Consider the following 23,380-nt stretch of genomic DNA (forward strand, 5'->3'; position numbering starts at 1 on the left):
TATTTTAATTCATAAAAATAAAAGTTTTGTGATGGGTGTGAGAAGCAAATCCATTTCTGAACCCTCATTCTACCATATTCACTCATTCTACAAACACATTTGACATCTGCTATGTGGCAGACATATTTCTAAATGCTAGGGATATCCTAGTAAATAAAATAAACAGATATCCATTCCCTTATTCACCTTTGATCTTGTTAAGGCAAAGAGATAATAAACCAATCATGTTGTTTGGTACACAAAGGAGATGGTAAGTGCACCAACCTGCTACCATCTGCCTATCTTGGTTTTACCATGCATTACAGAGAACTACATTACTCAAATTCCCTGGCCTTCTGGACTTTAGGTGGGTTTACCCAATGTGAAACAAAGGAGCTCAAGAGAACAGAAACCAGAGTATTTCTCTTTCTACTTCTCTGTGATTCCTGGGACATCCAACCAAACAATCCCTCTTCTATGGTTCCAGTAGAGGTTTAGCTGGACAACCTCCACTATAGTTTTAGCTCCCAGAAGAAGCCCTGGATTCAGGGTTCTGGTAACATCATTACCTTTTCCAGGCCTTCTGGTCCTATGAGATTGTTGTAGAAGTGTCTTGCTGTTGCTGATGCCCAGGCTGCTTCCCCATCCTCTTTCTGGCTTCTCAGCTCTTCTACAGCTTTGTCATCAATTCCTAATATTAAGTGTTCTCTGTTTTGAAAATCTCTGTATGATTTATTTTCTTATCTGAATCATACAAAGACATTGGTTTTGGGAAGGCTGGATAGTGACATGCAGTTTTAAACAGGTTTGGTCAGAGTAGGCTTCACTGGGAAATTAATAGTATAACAGAGGCTTGGAGAATGTGTGGTAGTGAGGCATGTGGCTATTTCAGAGAGAAATTCCTGGAAGACGGAAAAGGCTTACAAAGTTTTTAAGGAGTTTAATCTTTGGTATATACTTGTGCAGTGAAGAGGCCAGGGTGGCCATGCAGTGCTGAGTTAGAATGGTAGATGAGATCTGAGAGATAATAGGAAGTCAGGTCTAATAGGGTCTCACAGGCTATTTTAAGAACTTCGGCTTTTATTCTCAGTGCCATGGAGGAAGACTGCATTGTTCTGAACAGAAAAATGACATGACCCTGTTACTCTTTATATAATTATCTTGGCCATTGTGCTGAGAATAGACTATAGATGAGCAAAGGTGAAGGTAGGTAAACCAGTTAGAAATAAATTTCAGTAATCCATGAAAGCAGTGACTTAGGCTGGAAGAGTGTGAAGTCATGTGATTCTGGATATAAAATTTAAGTGGAGGACTATCTATTGAACCAAATGTGTAGTGTGAGAAAAATTAAGAAGGCAATGATTAAGCAAATAAAGAAATAGAATTGTATACCATTAAGTGACATGAGGAAAATGTATGTGGAGTAAATTTGAACGTGGGGTATAAAGTTAAGAGTTTTGTTTTGGACATGACAGTTAATACAGCAGTTTAGATTTCAGGGGCGACCACCTGACTCTATATATTATAATTTCAGAGAATACAACCTGGCTGGGAGCTATTAGCATATAAATAGTATTTAAAGCCATGACACTGGGATTATTTCATCCTAGTTGTGAGTGTACAGAGAGGAGATAAGGCCTAAGAATTGAGCCTTGGGTTACACCAAAGCTAAAACATCAGAAAAAAGAAAAACCTGCAAAATTAGATTGAAAAGAAACAAATGAGTAGGAAGGAGTGGGATATCCTAGGAGCTAAACAGATAAATAGTTTTTAGAAGAAGGGAGTAATAAACTCTGTGAAATGCTGATAATAGTTCAAGAAAAATAAGAATGTATGATCAGACTTAGTATATGGAGACTATTGGTGACGTCAGTAAGAGCAGTTTCAGTGGGGCAGTGGAGAGAGTTTAAATGAAGTGGATTGAAATAAATGGAAGGAAAAAACATGATAGAAAATATTTTAAAGAGAAGTTTGATAGATGGAAATAGAAAAATGAAATGGTAGTTGGAGGCCAAGTGAGGTCAGTGGACTTTATTTTTAAAATAGAAGAAGTAGCAGTATGTTTAAATGCTGATGTAATCATTCAATAAAGAAAGAAATGATGATATGGAAGAGACAGGGGAACATCTTTAAACTTTTTATAGATTTAGGGGTACAAATTTGATATGGTTTGGAGGTTCCCCTTCCAAATCTCATGTTGAGATGTGATTCTCAGTGTTGGAGGAGGGACTTGGTAGGAGGTGTTTGAGTCATGGGGGTTGACTCTTCATGAATAGCTTGGTGCTGTAGTTATGATAATGAGTGAGTCCTCACTCTTAAAAGTGTGTGGCACCTCCACACTTTCTCTCTTGCTCCTGCTCTCGCCATGTGACAGGCTGGTTTCTCATTGCCTTCTGCCATGACTGTAAGCTCCCTAAGGCCTCAACATAAGCAGAGGCCAGCACCCGGCTTCCTGGGCAGCCGGCAAAACCATGAGCAAATTAAACCTATTTTATTTATAAATTACCCAGCATGAGATATTTCTTTATAGCAATGCAAGAATGACCTAAAACAAAGTACAATTTCGTTACATGGGTATTTTGCATACTGCTGAAGTCTGGGCTGTTAGTGTACCTATCACCCAAATAGTGTGCATTGTACCTAATAGGGAGTATTTCAGCCCTCACTCCCTCCTGTCTTTATGTCCATGTGTACCCATTATTTCGCTCCTTTTTATAGTGAAAACATGCAGGTTTTGACTTTCTGTATATGAGTAATTCATTTAGAATAACAGCCTCTAGTTCCATCCATCTGGAGAGAGGGGAACTTTTTTTTAATGAATTACAGTTATGCATCACTTATGAATGGGGATATATTCTGAGAGATGCATTATTAGGTGACTTATACAAATAAGAGTGTACTTATACAAATCCAGATGGCATAGGCTACTACACACTTAGGCTATATAGTATAGCCTATTGCTTCTGGGCTACAAACCTGTACAGCAGGTTACTGTACTGAATGTTGCAGGCAATTGCAACACAATGGTGAGTATTTGCGTATCTAAACAAATCTAAAATGTGGAAAAAGTACGGTAAACATTAGGTAGTAGGATCTTATGAGACCACTGGTATATATGGCCTGTCATTGATCTAAATGTCATAATGCAGTACATGAATGTACTTAAATAGATGAAAGGGTGTTATATGGTGGAAATTTGGAGAATTGGCTTTAAATAGAAGCATGAATAATCTCTATGTATAAATAGGAAAGAAGGGCAAGTGTATAAACACAAATGCTAGTATGTCAGTAGTTTCAGTAGTGGAAGTTTGTACAAATTCTTCTCATGTACTTTGATTTCCTTAATGAAGTAGAAACTCAAATGAGAATGGGGTTTGAATGGAAAAAGGAATGCATAAATAATCTTCTTACAAGTAAGTAAATGAATGGACTGAAGAAATGTAGTTTCATTGCCAAGCAATAAAGGTTGTGCTTGAGGTTTGTAGTAATGATTTTAACCTGAGTGGTCATACATATTTATCCAGCCACATCTAGCTATACTGATGCATTTCTGAGTAGGTAAGGAATTACATTTAACAAGGACTGTGATTGTAACAACAGAATAGAATGAATCTAGAGATAGAATCAAGGAGGTTGAAACACATGCAAAGCAGTGTTTAAATTGACTGACTATGAAATTCAATCTGTGGTAAAGATAAAATGAAGACACTAGGAGAGTGAGAAAAAGATGGGAGCATCAATGGAACTTACAAAGGAGGTTTTGTGAGTATTTTGCCTCCCTTGAGTTAACTGAAAACAAGGGAACTTTTAACTAATAGGAGGGTCTGATTTAATAGCTCTAAACTGGCACAGTATCTTGACATTAAAGATATTTTTAATCTATTAGAAACTAAGAGATTTTATTGTTTATATAGGCAGACAAAAATAAGTAAATATAATGACATTTTATATCATGTTTAGCTATTTAGAGTACTGGTCTCTGTAATCCTATTTTATTCTCCCAATGTCTTATCTGTATTGTAAAACTAAAGCTCAGAAGACTGGTGTCATTTAGGTTCCAGTAAGTTCTAGACATTCTCTAATCCGAATGCTAAAATGGTGTGTACAGAGGGAACATGGCAAGTCTTAACCTTGATTTCTTGTTTCTGAATTGATCTTTGGAAACAAAATGCCCTTTGTGTGACTTTGAAAATTATCTTCATTCTTTCTCTGCCCTATTGTCAAAAGACATTTGAAAAACGTTTTTAATGCCCATATTATGGAGGTCGTATTGGTTCATCAGAAACCAACTTTTCTACCTACCTGTTTAATTCATTATATATGGTATTTATCCTGCTTTTCATGGGAATTCTCAGACAAAAGTGGTTTAAAATAATTTTAAGTTGCTTTGAACTGTCAATCTAACTCTATTACTAATAGAAATGAAGAAAAGCCTCAAAAGTAAGTATTTTAGAACATTTTTTCAGCCAAAGCTGGTTAACATGGAGAAACAATAATTAAAAAAATAATAATTAAATAGAATAAGAAAATGACTCGAGTAGAAAACAAACTACTCGAATAGAAGCTTTAAAAACCAATCTTATTAGGACTTGTGTTTAGCTTTGTGATTAAAAATGTGCTTAAGGCAAAAAAAAAATTGAAACAATGTATATGTATCTTTAGAATTTTACTTAAATATAAAGCATACAAACATGCATTTATTTGCCAGTCTTTTGCTGTAAAGCTAAAGTCTTTTGAGTATGAGTCCACTGATTGCAGTGTCAATCATATTTCTAATTTCATTTTTTTGTGAGTGATGTGAGAATATTTTTAAATTCTGTGAAAAAAAAATCTCTGAAGAATAGTCTAGATTTTTACTATTATCTTTACTCTGCATTTTAGATTTCTTCCTTATGACTAAATCAGTATCAACTTTTATTTTTTGCCAATAACTTTTATCAAGACATTCTACTTAGTGTAAAATAATGTCCCTCGAAGATTTTCATGTATTTCATGGTGTTTAAAAAGTAATATTTAATTAATTTAATTACATAATTATAAGAGCACTTACTATTGACTTAAAGAGATAAAAAATTTGAATTTTGATAAATACACAGCTGGAGGTAGTTGAAGCAAGTAGCTTAAAAGAAGTCATTTGTCACATATTTTACAGCAAACTGAGGGCATTGTTCGCAATGTTTTCCAGAAGGAATTAAGCATATTGGTTAATCCCCAAGGCCGGTGAAGTGCTTATAGTTTAAAATAGCTTCTACTATTTGTGTACCCTTTAATATTTGTAAGGAAATTAAATCAGAAAATTCAAGTTTCTGAAAATACTTACAGCAAAGACACCTGCTTGATAAATTTTAATACTTCCTAAGCTTATGTAACTCTGGCATTTTTTTTTTTATTTTAAGAAGGATAATGTATGTTATTTTTGTAGGAAAAATAATTTAGGGGACTTTTACTATGATGGAGTAAAAGGGAAAAGATTACCCTTCAGATGAATTAAATTTATTTTAAAATTAATATTACTTTAATTCCATAATTATAAGAGCACTTACTATTGGCCTCCATTGTGGAAGACAGTGTGGCGATTCCTCAAGGATCTAGAACCAGGAACACCATTTGGCCCAGCAATCCCATTACTGGGTATATACCCAAAGGATTCTAAATCGTTCTACGGTAAAGACACATGCACACATGTTTATTGCAGCACTGTTCACAATAGCAAAGACTTGGAACCAACCCAAATACCCATCAGTGATAGAATGGATAAAGAAAATGTGGCACATATACACCACAGAATACTATGCAGCCATAAAAAAGGATGAGTTCATGTCCTTTGCAGGGACATGGATAAAGCTGGAAATCATCATTCTCAGCAAACTAACACAGGAACAGAAAACCAATTGCTCCATGTTTTCACTCATAAGTGGGAGTCGAACAATGAGAACACATGGAAACAGGGAGGGGAACATCACACACCAGGGCCTGTTGGGAAGGTGGGGGACTAGGGGAGGGATAGCATTAGGAGAAATACCTAACGTAGATGACAGTTTGATGGGTGTGACAAACGACCATGGCACGTGTATACCTATGTAACGTAACAAACCTGCACATTCTGCACATGTATCCCAGAACTTAAAGTGCATGTGTGTGTATGTGTGTATATATATATATGTGTGTGTGTGTATGTATATAAGATTACCCTTGCACCTGAAACACTGAAAAATCAGAAAAACACATGAAACAATGATTTTCAAGACACTCTATACTGGGAATGGAAGGATAGAGATTTCTGAGAAATGAGAAATTAAGAAAGTGAAACCTAAGGTTGCCACAGTTTTCTGCCTGGAGAGAATATTCAGTAATGGTATATGAATGATGAAACCAAGTGGAGTCTGGCAGATTTTCTCAACTGAGAAGACAAAGATAACTCCAGGCAAGAATTTGCAGAGAAGACTGCTAGAGAGAATGGTACTAGGTGTACAGCAATGTTTTTCCAGAGAATTCTAGAGATCTTTCTCAGCTATTTGGTATGGTTCAATTTATGTATGTGAGAAGACTGAGTCTGAGAAAAAAAAAACACATTTTAAAGGATTGGAGTACAGCATGCATCACTTAATGATGAGGATACGTTCTGAAAAATGCATTGTTGGGAGCTTTCGTCATTGTGCAAACATAACAGAGTATACCTACACAAACCTATATTGTATATGTACTTTTATTCCTGAATTTTTTCATATGCAAAGCCAAATGTCTCAGAACCATTCCAGAATATCAATCATTATCCCTTGTTGTCCTGCAATGCCGCTATCAAGTGCCATATATAATCAAGGAAAACAATTAAATAATCAACCAAAATAAACCAGAATGAACACAGATGTTAAAAAGAGTAGATAAGGACATGAAAATCATTTTTATAACAATATTAAACATATTAAAAGCTAATGTAGGAACATGAGAGTTATTACAAAGAACTAAATTGAACTTTAAAAGATACATCTACAGTATCTGAGGTGAATAATATGCTGATTAAGAATTATACCCATTAAACATTGTGCAATAAAAAGATTAGTGAACTGAAGGCACAACAATAGGAACCATTTCAAATGCAACACCTAGAGAAAAAGAAGAAAAAAATAAAGAGATCACCAGTGAGCTTTAGGACAATTTTAAGTGGTGTAGTATGAGTACAATTGGAGTTCCAGAAGTGAGGGGGCCAGGACTGCAAAACTATTTGATAAAATAATGTCTGAAAATTTTCCAGATTAAATATAAAGTAAAACTCCACAGATCCATGAAGTTCAATGTACCCCAAGCATGCAAAATATGAAGCTACATAAATGCACACCAGTCAAACTGCTCCAAAAAATAAGAAAATATATTTAAAAGCATCCAGAATAAAAATAGGCCTCTATACAGAGATTTTTTAAAAAATAAAGAAGGCAAGCAATTTTTTACTGGAATCAATGTAAGATAAAACAACACTTAGAAGTATTGAAAGAATAAAATTATCCTAAAATTAGTATTAAAATTCCATACCAAGGCTGGGCATGGTGGCTCACACATGTAATCTCAGCACTATGGGAGGCTGAGGTAGGTGGATCAAAAGGTCAGGAGTTCAAGATCAGCCTGGCCAAAATGGTGAAACCCCATCTCTACTAAAAATACAAAAATTAGCTGGGCGTGGAAGCAGGCACCTGTAATCGCAGCTACTCGTGAGGCTAAGGCAGGAGAATCGCGTGAATCCAGGGGGCAGAGGTTGCAGTGAGTCGAGATGGCGCCTCTCCACTCCAGTCTGTGTGACAGAGTGAGACTCTGTCTCAATAATTAAAAAAAATACCAAACCCAATGAAAATGAAAGTACCTTTTAATAACCATGAAAAAGTAAAGGCTTCACATAAATAAAACCTGAAAGATTTTATCACTAGCAGACCTGTACTACAATAACTCCTTTAAGCACAGAACTAAAATTGTAGGAGATGGAAACATGGATATATATAAAAGAAGAGCTCCAAAAATGGTAACAGCATGGATAAATATATAACTGTTTCTATTTAAATATCTTCCAAAATAATTTTCCATTTACATAAAAATAATAGCCTACTGTGTACTTTATGACATATATAAAAGTAAAGTGTATGGCAGCAAGATTACAAAAGCTGAGAGAAGATACTGCAAGGTTCTTATACTATATATGACATAGTACAAAGTTACTTGAAGGCATATAATTATAAGTCAAACATGTGTTCCATAAACCCTACTTCAGTTACTAAATTAACACAACAAAAATTATAAATAATAAGTAAAATTCTTAAAATAGAATCATAAATAAACTGATTTTATCAACACAAGGCAAAGGGGAGGGGTAGAAAGAGCAATAGACAAATCACACAAATAGAAAACTAATAACAAGATGATAGATGGAAATCTTAAAATTACATTAAATGTAAATGAAATGTAAAACAATCTAACAAAAAGTTAGAAGTAAAAAACAATGCCAGCAACTTTACTCATAATTTAACACTTGGAAACAACCGAGATGTCTTTCAGTAGGTGAATAGATAAAGCAGGCAGTAGTAAATCCACAATGAAATATTACTCTGTGAATAATTCAATAAGCTATCCATCCATGAAAAGACATGAAGGAATCTTGAATCATACTGCTAAATGAAAGGAACCAAACTGAAATGACTGCACACTGAATGATTCTAAGCATATGACACTCTGGAAAAGACAAACTATCTAAAAAGTGAAAATATCAGTGGTGACCAGAAGTTGGGGAGAACAAAAGTGGGATGAATAGGTAGAGCACAGAGGACTGGTAGGGTAGTGAAACTATTGCTCTGTATGGTTGTGAAAGGGAAATAAACCTTGGGACCCCAAACTCATTGAGCCAAAGGAAAAAGTTAAGCTGGAAACTGGGTCTTGCAAACCTTCTTCCCCTTTTGGCTCCTAAATAAGATGGCCAAAATATGAAAAGCTACATGCTTCCCCATATTTTGCCCACAAGGAAATTCCTAGTGAGCTCTAAGATCTTTAACCTAAGGTGTATCCGTTAAATTTCACCATGGTGATATAAATTCATAGCTTATCTTTACAGGTGCAGTCACCTCCCTTGCCCACCAGACATAAATAATATCTAATTGTTCCCCTGCCCCATTTTTCTATGTTATCTTATGTAAAAATGAACATTACATACATTTTTTTCTCTGCCCCATTTGTCTATGTCATCTTATGTAACAAATGCAGATACACTGAGCCAGACGAAAGCATGAATGACTTTTTTTTCCGTACCCTCCCTTACATGAAAATTGTGTACTTCTCAATTTCTCACCTTTTCCTCTTTAAATTTGGAGCCCTCAAAATCATCTTCAGAGAAGGGCATAGACCTGTCTCCCCGGTGTGCATCCTTAACTTGGCAAATAAATCTCTTAAAATGATTGAGACTTGTCTTGCCATTTTTCTCAATTGACATGGTAGATACATATCATTATGCATTTGTCAAAACCTATAGAATATACAACACCAAGAGTGAATCCTATTGTAAACTATGAACTTCAGTCAACAATAATGTATATAGTTTCATCATCGATTGGAACTAAGGTACCACACTAGTATAAGATATTAAAAATAGAGGAAATTGTGGGCGGTGAGGGCATATATGAAAACTCTGTGCTTTTCACTCATTTTTTTCTGTAAACCTAAAACTATTCAAAACAATAAAGTTTATTAATTTTTTAGACATTCCAAACTATAGGGTACTTATAAGAATTATACATCTTTGGGAGCTGAGGCGGGTGGATCACGAGTTCAGTAGATCGAGACCATCCTGGCCAACATGGTGAAACGCCATCTCTACTAAAATACAAAAAATTAGCCAGGCATGGTGGCATGCGCCTGTAATCCCAGCTACTTGGAAGGCTGAGGCAGGGGAATTGCATGAACATGGGAGGAGGAGGTTGCAGTGAGATAAGATTGCACCACCTGCACTCCAGCCTGGCAAACAGAGCAAGACTCTACATGTCTCAAAAAAAAAAAAAAAACAAAAAACAAACAAACAAAAAAACAACAAAAAAAAGAGTTTTACTTTTAACTTATATATAGCGTTAGATTTAAAGTATAAATATGAAAAACAATATGCTGTGCTCACACACACACACACACACACGCAAACTAGGACGGCTATAGGAACAACAGACTTAGTGGATTTCAGAGCCAAGAATATTACCGGGGATGAGGAGGTAGGTGTATTTCATTAAGATAAAGAGTTCTATTTATCAAGAAGAGACATCTCTTATCCTCCAAGGTGACCTGTAAAGTACTACCATAGAACACATTCTGAAAACTTAGGGCAACCACTTAAGTCCACTAACAGCAAGGTTAGAAGATATAGTTGCACATACTACTGAATGGTCAAGTAATTACTAGAATTTAGGTCTCTAGCTTCCTACTCCAGTGTTCTTTTCTTTTGACTGTCCTTCAGGGCCTTTTTTTTCTGGGTCCACCTCTTCTTTCTTTCCTTCATTTCTTATGTTTTTTCTTTCTTTATGTATAACTGAGAGTGCCAAGTAGCAAAAGAATTGGCCCATAAAAGTCATATTCAACAGTATTCACCAGTGAGAAATAATAGAGAATGGGAGTTTATGAGATGTGCAATGGCTCAGAATGAAAACCAACCTACCAACCAACCAACAACCTTTTGACATTTGAAGCCCATAAGATGAGACATAGAAAAATAGGAGTCATAATCGTTTCTGCAAAGGCACTGTTCTATATCATCTTTTTATTCTTGAGTGCTCTTAAAAAGAACTGCTGTCATCTGTTTATTCAAGAGACTAGACTATATTTAGCAATTTAATTCCTGCTATTTCTCTTTGTTTCTGAGTTCTCTAAAGCTACTATCTCTATAGTTAGCACCTCTTTCTGCTCAGCATGTTAAAATCAATAAATGTTGTTAATTGACTAACAGGTTGACCAGTAACAATAAAAAAAGAAAGGAAATAAGTAGCTGTAGGCAGGCACTTCAAAGACAAGTAATTTAGTCTTCATTTCACAAGCTGCTCACAGGAAGACATCCAAAGAAAAAATGACTTAGAATATATAGACCAGAAAAGTCTCAGTTTACTAGTTTTATGAACAAGTTTATATACACATCACATACATTCACATCTCTCACAATGACTCAAATGTAAAATCACAAAAAACAAAAATAACTCAAATTCAACAGCCTTATATCCACGAACCTTATGTATCCGTGCCTCCCCCATAAACAATCACATACATTTTACCATTTGGTTGGGGAGCAGGTATGAGAAACCAGCACATTTTTTGGTTTTGGTTTCATATTTTTGTTTGCAACTCTCCCTCCCATTCCCCTTTCCTGGCCCCATTGTGTAGCACTAAATATAATTAGGGTACTGAGAGCATAAAGAAATTTCGAACATGGAGAAAATACCAATTTTGGGATCAGGGCAGAAATACAAAGACCTCTCTAAATTAAGTGAAGAAAAATATATATATTTAATTATATAAAAATATATAATTACATTAGAAAATATATACTTACATATAATTTTATATAATTTTAAAATATTCATATATAATTTTATAACATAAATTATATGTTTTTATGTATGTATATAAGTAAATTACTTGTCTTTGAAAGGTCTGCCTACAGCTACTTATTTCCTGTTTTTTCTATTTATTTTCAATATAAAATATATTCCTTTAATTTAAATATATGTGTGTGTGTGTGTATATATACATATACACTTGATTTCCTTCACTTGATTTAAAGAGGTCATTGTGTTTCTTCCCTGATTGTCCCAATCTCAACATTTGTATTTTTGCCATGTTGAAAATCTCTTCGTGCTGTGTGTGTGTGTGTCTAAAACCTCAGGGAGGCTTCTCAGTGACTGATTTCTGATCAAAACAGATTCTCTTCCAGAAGATCTTGCATATGCATTTAAAATCTCCCAAAGGAGCAAAATGATGCTGGTAAAATCCTTTCAACTCACTCCTTTTTTGAAATATCCTTTTTTTTTTTCGGAAAAAAAATTGAAAATGTAAACATAACTCTGAAGTTTACTTAAGAGACAAACTGGTTTATAAGGCATCAAAGGACTAATTATATGCAAATGTTGCTGCTAATTACTGATGAGCCTCATCCACTCCATTAAACATCCCTCTAGGAGTATAAGAAGCACTATGTGAGCATTTCTAAGTTTAAAAATAATAAAATTACAATCCTTTGAAACCCTCTGAGTTAAAATGTTGCACTTCAAATGCATCCTCTCCAGGTAGGTCAATGAGAATAGGTTAATCAATCATGGTTGATGGAGTTAGAGAAGTATTGCATATCAGTATGGAAAGTAAAACAGATTTAAAAGCACTATTTAATATAAAGCACCAATTTTTACACAATCTGCTCCCTGTCTATACTACAAGCCTTACATCAGCCATTTGTAAATTTACTTATTGCTTTTCAACCAAGCAGGCTCCCTCTTCTGCCTGTGCAATGCATCATTTTCATTTTATGATCAAGGTATTTATGCAAATAATACCCTTTGCTTGAAATGGTCTTCCTATCTTTACCAAGTTAATGGTAATCATCCTTCAGATGTCAATTCAAACATCTCTTTCAAACAGAAGACACACGTTATCCCAGAGTAGTCAAGTCCTGCAGATTAACTTGCACTGCGTCTGGATGGTCCTTAGTACTCCCATACTTTAACTATTCTTAATAAATTACATTACTATATTTTACCTTCTTATCAGAAATGCATGAGTTCTATTTTCTCCACATCCTCACTATACTTCTTGTTCTCTGACTTTCTGATTCTAGCCGCCCTGGTAGTTGTGAGGTGATATGGTGATATTTCATTGTGGCTTTGATCATTGTCCTCATGACTAATGACATAGAGTACCTCTTCATGTGTTTATTAGTCATTTGTATATCTTCTTTGGAAAAAATATCCTTTCAGATCCTTTGCCCTTTAAAAAATTTAAAAAATTGAGTCATCTTTTTATTATTGAGTTAGAAGAGGTCCTTATCTGTTCTAGATACATGTTACTTTGATATAGGATTTGCAAATATTTTCTCCGAATTTTCACTTTCTTGATGGTGTCCTTTTAAACACAAGTGTTTTAATTTTGTTGAAGTAAAAATTATCTATTTTCCTTTTGTTGTTCATGTTTTTGGTCCAAACACACTTGTCAAAAATCAGTTGTTCATAAATATATATGAGCTTATTTCTGCACTCTCAATTCTGTTGTATTCATCTATCCTTGTACTATATACCTTGTTTTGATTGTTGATACTTCGCAGCAAGTTTTGAAATTGAGAAGTGTAGCTTCTCCAACTTTGTTATTCTCTTTCAAGATTGTTTAAGCTATTCTGAATCCCTTAAAATTTCATATAAATTTTCTAGTCAATGTGACAAGTTCTGCAAAGAAGTCAACTAGTCAACATCATTTTTCTGATGAAGATTGTATTAAATCTATAGGTTAGTTGGGCAATGTTGGTATTTTAACATTTTCAATTCTTCCAGTCCATGAATGGGGATTGTTTTCCCATTTATTTAGATTTTCCTCAATATCTTTCTACACAATTTTGTAGTTTTCAGAATATAAAGTTTGTTCTTCTTTTGTTAAATTTATTCCTATGAATTTTATTCTTTTGGATGCTATTGTAAACAGAATTGTTTTCTTAATTTTATTTTAAATCGTTTATTTAATGTGTATATAAATACAATTCAAAAACTTTCCCATGCTTTATTTTTTCTTTTACTTATTTATTTGTGTTTCTGAAACATAGGAGAGTATTTCCTGCAGACAACATATAGTTGGGTCATATTTGTTTAATTCAGTCTTACAATCTCTACCTTATGATGGGATTATTTAATTCATTCACATTTAATATTATTGATATATTTTGATATATATCTATCATTTTTCTTTTGTTTTCTCTCTCTTTTTTTTTTTTGAGACAGAGTCTGGCTTTGTCGCCCAGGCTGGAGTGCAGTGGCGCAATCTCGGCTCACTGCAAGCTCTGCCTCCCAGGTTCACGCCATTCTCCTGCCTCAGCCTCCTGAGTAGCTGGGACTACAGGCGCCTGCCACCACGCCCTGCTAATTTTTTGTGTTTTTAGTAGAGATGGGGTTTACTTTTGTTTTCTATAGGTCTTATGTCTTTCTTCTTGTTCCATTTCTCCTTTACTACTTCACTTTTACTTGAGCGAATGTTTTACAATATAGCATTTTTAGTTTTATGCTATATAATTTTATATATATATATATATATATATATATATATATATATATATATTTTTTTTTTTTTTTTTTTTTGAGATGGAGTCTCGCTCTGTAGCCCAGGCTGGAATGCAGTGGCACAATCTGGGCTCACTGCAAGCTCCGCCTCCTGGGTTCATTCCATTCTCCTGCCTCAGCCTCAAGAGTAGCTGGGACTACAGGAGCCCACCAACACACCTGGCTAATTTTTTGTATTTTTAGGAGAGACGGGTTTAGTAGAGACCGTGTTAGCCAGGAGGTCTCCAACTCCTGACCTCGTGATCCGCCCCCCTTGGCCTCCCAAAGTGCTGGGATTACAGGCGTGAGCCACTGCACCCGACCAATATATATTTCTTAATTTGTGAGAATGAGATTCATATTTATAATAGCTCAATGAAAACAAGATATATTATTCCTTACATTGATCTACTTCCTTTCCCACTTTTTTGTTATTATTGCTATATATATCTAATCAATGTTACAACTTAATAATAGATTTTTATAATGATTACTTTGCCATATCCTACATTTTCTTAGTCCATTACACTTTTTCTCCAACTCACCTCTGTTGGCAAATGTGGTACATATCTATAAGTTACAAACCCTATATGATATACATATTTTAAACCATTGCCTTTAAGTATACTAAGAGAAGAAAAGAAAAATATGCCTTTAAAACATCTTTTATAATTTAATTGTTACCTTTACAGGTGCTCTTGTTTCTAAGGATTCAAATTACTGTGTGGGGTCACTTGCTTTCACCCTGAAAATCTTCTTTTAGTCTTTCTTTTAAAGCATGTCTGCTAACAATACATTCACTCAGCTTCTGTTCATCTGGGAAAGTATTTTGCCTTCATCTCTGAATGATAGCTTTGCTGGATATAATATTCTTAACTGACATTTTTCTCTAATACTTCAAATATGTTACTCTACTGCCTTCTGATATCCATTGTTTCTTTTGAGAAGTCAGCTGTTAATCTTTTTGGGACACTTACAAATGACACATTATTTTCCTCACCAGCTGTAAGATTTTTCTTGGCTTTGACTTTTATTAATTTTTCTATGATGTTTCTGGTTATAAGTCTTTTTTTTTTCATCCTACATAGAGTTCACTGAGTTTCCAGGATGTATAGGTTATTGACTTTTTAAAATTTAGGGAACTTTCATTCATATTTCTTGGAAAAATTTTCTTTTTCTTTTTCTCTCCCTTCTTCTGATAATTACATTACTTGTATGTAACTTTTGTTTAAAATTGTTGTCTTTCTCTTCTAAAAACCTCTATTTTATTAGCTAATTCTTTTAACTTCTCTCATCTTCTTTTTTTTTCTGTTTGTCCACTTTAGGAATTATGAAATTAGTCTTTGTTCATTTGCTATAGTAAGAGGAGATAGTTCTGTAAGTGGTTAAAGATTGGGTGGTCTGCCATTTGTACAGGCTGATAAGTCACCAGCCTTCTGTTTACTCTGTTTATAATCTATGCATGTCAAAAGTGGGGATAACTCCTGGCCACCTGCAAAGCTCTCTCTAAACTCTTTGAAGGCCAAGAAAATGGGGAATACTAATACTAGGTGTTGCTAATTTCTTTCTTCTCTCCCTCCCCTATCTGGAACCTAAGCAACTTCTGCGATTTTCCCTTCCCAGGACTCTGCTATACTGATTTGCAGGCTTGCATAAAGGCTGGAGAGAAAAAAGTTTTCATCTCTGCATCACAACTTCCAGGCTTTTGCTTCCTGTTAGCATCAGCTGCTATTTAGGATGTAGAGCAAGTAAAATGGCTGCTTAGGAACTCATTGGCACTGAAAGGCAAGCTGGAGACATTGTTTTGGCATGTTTCTAGATTTCCCTTTATACCTTTTAAATGAAGTTTTACTTCTAGAAGTTTATAAACTTATCTTTGGTTTGCAAGAGAAATAAGATGATTCAGTAAGTACAGGAGAATGGAAAATCTGAATTCCGGGCCTTCTGCAGTTTCAGCTTTATCCTTGATTGGCACTTATCCTTAAATCTAAATTTTCTGAAATCCTAGCTTCCACAGCTTGTCTTCTTTGTTGCAACTGCAAAGTCAAACAAGCAAGCTCAGATAGGAAACTTTAGTGCAACCACATTACAGATATTCCGTTGTAAAGTACCAACACTACTTCTTGCATGGCAATATTGATAACCTCATTTCCTATCTGGTGTTTGAATATGAGTCATTGATGATTTAGAACCAGTAAGTAAAATAATGAGGATTGTAGTGGCATTACTATTGACTTATTCCAGCCTTGCCCCTTCCCTTAAAAATCCTTCCTTCATGTTGTTTTCAGCATGATTTTCCTGAATTGCAAACCTACTCATGGCACTCTCAGGTGTAAAACACTAAAATGCTTCCTCATAGCTTTTAGAGTTTTTTGTTGTCACAAAAAGCAGCTATCTGATTTTTACTTAACACTGTAGTGCTGCCTTTGACTGCCAGAATATAATTTTCAATTTATATTTATTTATTGAATAAGTAGTTCACCCAAAGCAGTGGGAGCAGTTTTGTTCACCTTGAGGACAGGAATTATGCCTAGTTTTACGTGTCCTCACTAAATTTGACTCCTGCTATGTGTTCCATAAATAGATATTGAAGAAAGTAATAGACAAAGGAATAGATACAGATATGTGTTTTTCTGAGATTTTGAGGAGAATTACCTTTATTGTGGTACAACATTTAGATATGCTCATCTGAATAAATTTTTTTTTTTTTTTTTTTTTTTTGAGATGGAGTCTCACTCTGTCGCCCAGGCTGGACTGCAGTGGCACGGTCTCGGCTCACTGCAAGCTCCACCTCCTGGATTCACACCATTCTCCTGCCTCAGCCTCCCCAGTAGCTGGGACTACAGGCGCCTGCCACCACAGTGGCTAATTTTTTGTATTTTTAGTCGACACAATATTTCACCATGTTAGCCAGCTGATCTCGATCTCCTGACCTCATGATCCACCTGCCTCAGCCTCACGAAGTGCCGGGATTACAGGCGTGAGCCACCATGCCTGTCCAAAACTTAATTTTAAAGAAATTTTTTTTCATAAACATATTTCTTCTGAAATGTCCAGAGTACAAAATATTGTGTTCAACACAATGCGAGAACATATAGTCTGTACAAAATTGCATTTTCCTCACCACTTCCCTCAGGAGTCATGTTTCTTTTTATCTGAATCCACTTGTCCCTGAGGTGCAACTAATCACTATTCTTTATACAGATCTGAGTACAAAGCATTGCAAATACTGATACTCAATTAATTCTTGGGAAGTGCCTCGGTGAACCCTTTCATGATAAAAAAGAATAAAATGTAGTTAGAAAAGGCCTTGAGTTACTTAATTTTGTATTATCCTAGCTTCCTGAAGAACACAAAATTTAATTTACCCCTGTAGTCTAATATGAATCTTATTTTTTAAAATATTGTTTTGGTGCTTTCCTTAGTAATCCATTCTACTGTTAGTCAGATTATCCTAGAATCTAGTATCTTTAATCTAGGTGGCCTTAGGTATGTTCCATAAAAACTATAACATCAAATTTCTTCATCAGTAATATGGAAAAAATAGCTTTATCCTAATAGGCTTGTTGTGAGGATTAGAAATAAAATTCATGCTAAGTACGTAGAACATTGTCTGGCACTGATTAAGGGCTCAGTATATTTTAGTTATGTTTTTGTTGTTATTGCACGTAACATCATATTTTAATTAGTTGCAAGTTCACAGGAGAATGAATATGGCACACAGCAGCCAGGGTCAGTGTAAAGAGAAACCCCCAAGTGAGAAATGATTAAGATTGTACATTATACTTCCTTCCCCCTTAAAAGTGCCTTTTCTGATGCATATGTTGATCAAATGAGCAGCCCAGGACCCAAATTCAAATTATGTGTACCTGAATTTTTGAAAATGCATACATTTAAAGATTCCTAGAACTTCCTAGCTAGAGGAAATGATGTCTGTAATGTCTCCCCTAATTTTACCAATGAGAAAACTGAGAACCAAAGAGGATGATTATCTTGATTGAGGTCATGAATAAGCATTCTGACTCCTCACCTGATTCTCTTTCTCTGTCTCTTTCATATATTTAAAGAATATTATTTTAGAATAGTTTTAGATTTACAGAGAACTTATAAGAACAACACAGAGTATGCTGCACGCCCAGTATCCTTGTTATTATAATCTTGCATTACTATGGTATGTTTGTCATAACTAATGAACTAACATTAATGCTTTATTAACTATAATGCATATGTTTTCAGGTATCATGTTTCCTCCATGATATCTTTTTTTTTAGTTGTGCCTCAACATTGTCCATCTATCCAAACAAGAATTGGTTTGGCCTGTGGAGGGCCTCCCCTTAAAATGTCAAATAACTGCCGGGCGCGGTGGCTCAAGCCTGTAATCCCAGCACTTTGGGAGGCCGAGGCGGGCGGATCACAAGGTCAGGAGATCGAGACCACAGTGAAACCCCGTCTCTACTAAAAATACAAAAAATTAGCCGGGCGCGGTGGCGGGCGCCTGTAGTCCTAGCTACTCAGGAGGCTGAGGCAGGAGAATGGCGTGAACCCAGGAGGCGGAGCTTGCAGTGAGCCGAGATCGCGCCACTGCACTCCAGCCTGGGCAACAGCGTGAGACTCCGTCTCAAAAAAAAAAAAAAAAAAAAAAAAAAAAAAAGTCAAATAACTAAAAAAAAGCATGAGAACAATGTTTCACCAAATAGAAAATAACACCAAAAAGTTAGAAATTATTTCAGCAAATAAAATGGAAAGTTTGAAGTTGAAAAATACAATTTCAGTGCTAGAGGGTCTCAACAGTAGATGTGAAGAGACAGAAGAAAGTATAAGCAAACCTGAATATAGGCAAATTAAGAAGATCTAATATGGAACAAAAATGAAAACGAATGTAGAGACGTGAACAGAGCTTCAGATTCCTGTGCAGCATGATTATCATTCTGGCATACACATGATGGAAGTCCCTGAAAAAAAGAAGGGGGAAACAGAATAATACTGCAGGAATAATGGTCAAAAGCTTCCTACATTTTATGAAATACATTTATGTAAACACCTAAGAAGCTCAATGAATTTCAAACAAGATAAACTCAAAAATACCTATACCTAGACATGTATAATTAATTTATCAGAAACCAAAGACAGAAAATTGAAAGCAACAAGAAAAAAGTGTCTCATGATATACAACGGATCCTTGATAATATTAACAGCAAATTCCTCATCTGGGACCATAGGTTCCAGAAGGCAGTGGGATGACTGAAAAGAAAAAGAAGAAGAAATTAAGACTTTACCTGATAAACACCAGTTGAGAGAATTTGTCACTAACAGACATGCCCTACAAAAATTACTAAAGAAGAGTAATTCAGTCTTGAATGAAAGGTCAAATTTAAATCCATATGAAGAAATCCTGTAATCCAAACCATAAACTGTAATCCAAATCCATATGAAGAAATAGAGTACCCTACAACTACTTATGTAAGTATACATATATATACATACACAAGATAGTTAAAACCATTTCATGTAAAACCTTGTACATAAATATTTGTAGCAGCTTATTCACAATAGCCAAATAGTGGAAATAACCCAATTATCCATCAGCTGATGAACAGATAAACTATCATATAACTGCCTTCGATGAAATATTTATCTATAAAAAGGAATAACACATTGGCACATGTTATGACATAAATGGACTTTGAAATTGCTATGCTAAGTGAAGGAAGCCAGGCACAAAAGATCACACATTGTATAATCCCAGTTATATGAAATAACACGAATAGACAAATACATAGGAACAGAAAATAACTTAGTGCTTTTAGGGGCTGAGGGAAAAGAGGAATGGGGAATGATTGCTAAGAGCCACAGGGTTTCTTTTAAGTAAAATAAAAAATATTCTGGAATTAAACAGTGGTGATGGTTGCCACAACCTGTGGACATACTAAAATCCATCAGCTTGTAAACTTCAGAATAGTTAATTATGTTGTCTTAAGTATATCTCAATTTAAGATGCACATGCACACAAAACAAACAGTCAGTAAATTATAGAAAAAGCTAAAGAAATAGTGGTATATTCATGCAATTGTTTGCTATTTGGAATTATAAAGGAATGAACTAAAGATTCTGACAAGATGAATTTCAAAAAGATTTTGAGGAAAAGAAGTCAAAACAGAGTGCATTCTGTGTTATTCCATTCAATTGAAGTTTCAGTTTAAGCAAACAAAACTATAGAAACATATTAGACACTGGTTGCTTGAAGCAGTGGTGGGAGAATGGACTGAGAAAAGGTATTAGGCAACTTCAGTGACAGTGATATTCTTTATCTGGATTTGTGTGGTGTTTATATAGATGTATACATTAGTCAAAACCGATTAAGGTGTGCACTTAATATCTGTGTATTTTATATAAATTATAAGTCATTACAGTTGATGTATAAAAAAAAGAAAGAACGAGGTAAGAAGTAGTAAGGCCACCTCTGCTGGATTTTGGAAAGCTGGAAAATCTGATGTTGGCAATTAAGCCAAATTTACTCCTTTACTTCACAGGTTTGGGAGAAGAGAAAGTTGTCATTAAATTGACATCACACAACCACAAGACAACTGGGAAAAGGCAGCAATCTATGTCCTTCAGCTTTTGCTAAGATATTCATGCCATGATATTTGGCCTATGTGAGTAAAGTCTGTCTCTTTGGTTATCTGTAAAATTTAAATAAAATATCAATCTATAAAGATTAAGTCATCAGAAATGTACAGCTGTGAAGCTGCAAGTCCTTTTTTGTCAGTATGATGTCCTTTGGGGAGATCTTTTCTCTTGAGATCTAGGAAGTACGTTCATGTATTCTGATACTATATGCTACCAGGATATACATATTCTAGCAGGGATGATCCTCAGTTTGCCCTTGGAATAGAAGTGAAAGAAGAATTGAATGTTTATGCCAGAGAGGATGTCAGATACATTTATTGGGTATCTACCATATGTTTAGCATTTTTGCTGTGTTCTAATTTATTCCTCAAAACTAACCAAAAAAGTGAGTATTCTATTTAACTTTATATAAATTACACAAAATATAATATCTATTTTTAAATATTCCATTTCTATAACTCCCCATGGCATAGGCTGAGGTTTAAAGGGATTATATAACTTATCAAAAAAACACACTTGTAAGTAGCAGAGTTTATATTCAATACTAGTTTTGTTTGACTCCAAAATTTGTCCCCTTACCGCTATATAAGATTCCCTTCCAACTGAGGACCTCTTCTCATGGAGAAAAAAGTTAAGAACAAGAGAAGAAAAGTGCCTTGCTCAAGTACACGTAGCATAAAACTGAGTAAGCTGGAATACCAACAGCAGCCTAATAACTTTAGTTCAGTGATTTTTCTACCAAAGACTCATCAGCAACTGGTAAGTGAGATATACCCACCACACGTAGGACTTCTTAACTCTGGTATGGTTTTTCTGGTGTTTATTCCATGCCTAGATGTTTGCTGATTCTGCAGCCACATCTCTATGGCACCATGTCAATGCCGCCTCTCAGGGATTACAGATCTTCCTTTGTGTATCAATTGACCTTAGGAGCTTTTCCCAAACCAAAAGAAATAATAGAAGAAAGGCTAAATATTCTATTTTCAACTTATTTCTCTTGAAAATGAAACAAAGAGATTTCTGTGGTGAGAATACATATTCAAAAATATAAATCTTGCCAGGGAGTTAGATGTTTTCTTAAGAATGATTTGTAAACATGGATCTCTAATTACACTGACATAGAAGCTATAGTTTCTAAAATAATTGGAAATTAAGTAATCCATTCAGTATAAAATCACGAAATTTGATCCTCTTCAGAAAACTGAGTCAAATTTCAGTGTTCTCTGTCACTTGCGAATTTTTTGTGAGGATTAAATTAGACAGTGCAGGTCAAGCATTAGAACATTGCATGGTACTTAATAAACCCTCAAGAAGGATTAGAAATAATGGCGATAATAATGAGGATGATGATGGTATCGGTAAGGTTCTTCTCAAAGAAATTGTGGAAGAGTAATGACAAATCAATTCAAAGAAAAGCCAAAATTGACAAATGGGATCTAATTAAACTAAAGAGCTTCTGCACAGCAAAAGAAACTACCATCAGAGTGGACAGGCAACCTACAGAATGGGAGAAAATTTTTATAATCTACCCATCTGACATAGGGCTAATATCCAGAATCTACAAACAACTCAAACAAATTTACAAGAAAAAAACAAACAACCCCAACAAAAAGTGGGAGAAGGATATGAACAGACAGTTTTCAAAAGAAGACATTTATGCAACCAACACATGAAAAAATACTCATCATCACTGGCCATTAGAGTAATGCAAATCAAAACCACAGTGAGATACCATCTCACACCAGTTAGAATGGCAATCATTAAAAAGTCAGGAAACAACAGGTGCTGGAGAGGATGTGGAGAAATAGGAACACTTTTACACTGTTGGTGGGACTGTAAACTGGTTCAACCATTGTGGAAGACAGTGTGACAATTCCAAAAGGATCTAGAACTAGAAATACCATTTGACCTAGTCATGCTATTGCTGGGTATATACCCAAAGGATTATAAATCATGCTGCTATAAAGACACGTGCACACATATGTTTCTTGTGGCACTATTCACAATAGCAAAGACTTGGAATCAACCCAAATGTCCATCAGTGACAGACTGGATTAAGAAAATGTGGAACATATACCCCATGGAATACTATGCAGCCATAAAAAGGATGAGTTCATGTCTTTTGTAGGGACATGGATGAAGCTGGAAACCATCATTCCCAGGAAACTATCACAGGGACAAAAAACCAAACACCACATGTTCTCAATCATAGGTGGGAATTGAACAATGAGAACACTTGGACACAGGAAGAGGAACGTCACACACTACTGGGGCCTGTCGTGGGGTAGGGGGGAGGGATTGCATTAGGAGATATACCTAATGTAAATGACGAGTTAATAGGTGCAGCACACCAACATGGCACATGTATACATATGTAACAAAGCTGCACGTTGTGCACATGTACCCTAGAATTTAAAGTATTTAAAAAAAATCAAGGATGCAGAGGTTTCAATATTAAATATGTACATTGCTTTAGAGCT

At 35.0% G+C, this 23,380-nt stretch overlaps 1 long non-coding RNA gene across 7 annotated transcripts in view; it reads left to right on the forward strand.

Annotated features, from left to right (window-relative positions):
• Positions 1 to 23,380, forward strand: part of LOC105471471 (uncharacterized) — a 487,352-nt gene that overhangs the window by 203,614 nt on the left and 260,358 nt on the right. For 6 of the 7 annotated variants that reach the window (XR_011610730.1, XR_011610729.1, XR_011610728.1 and 3 more), the window contains exon 4: positions 20,804 to 20,926. The exons of the other annotated variant lie outside the window; for it this stretch is intronic. This is a non-coding gene — a long non-coding RNA (uncharacterized lncRNA). The remainder of the gene's footprint in view (positions 1 to 20,803; positions 20,927 to 23,380) is intronic. 7 annotated transcript variants of the gene reach the window in all.

Source organism: Macaca nemestrina, chromosome 12 (genome assembly GCF_043159975.1).
Source record: "Macaca nemestrina isolate mMacNem1 chromosome 12, mMacNem.hap1, whole genome shotgun sequence".
In the NCBI taxonomy this organism is placed as follows: Eukaryota; Metazoa; Chordata; class Mammalia; order Primates; family Cercopithecidae; genus Macaca; species Macaca nemestrina.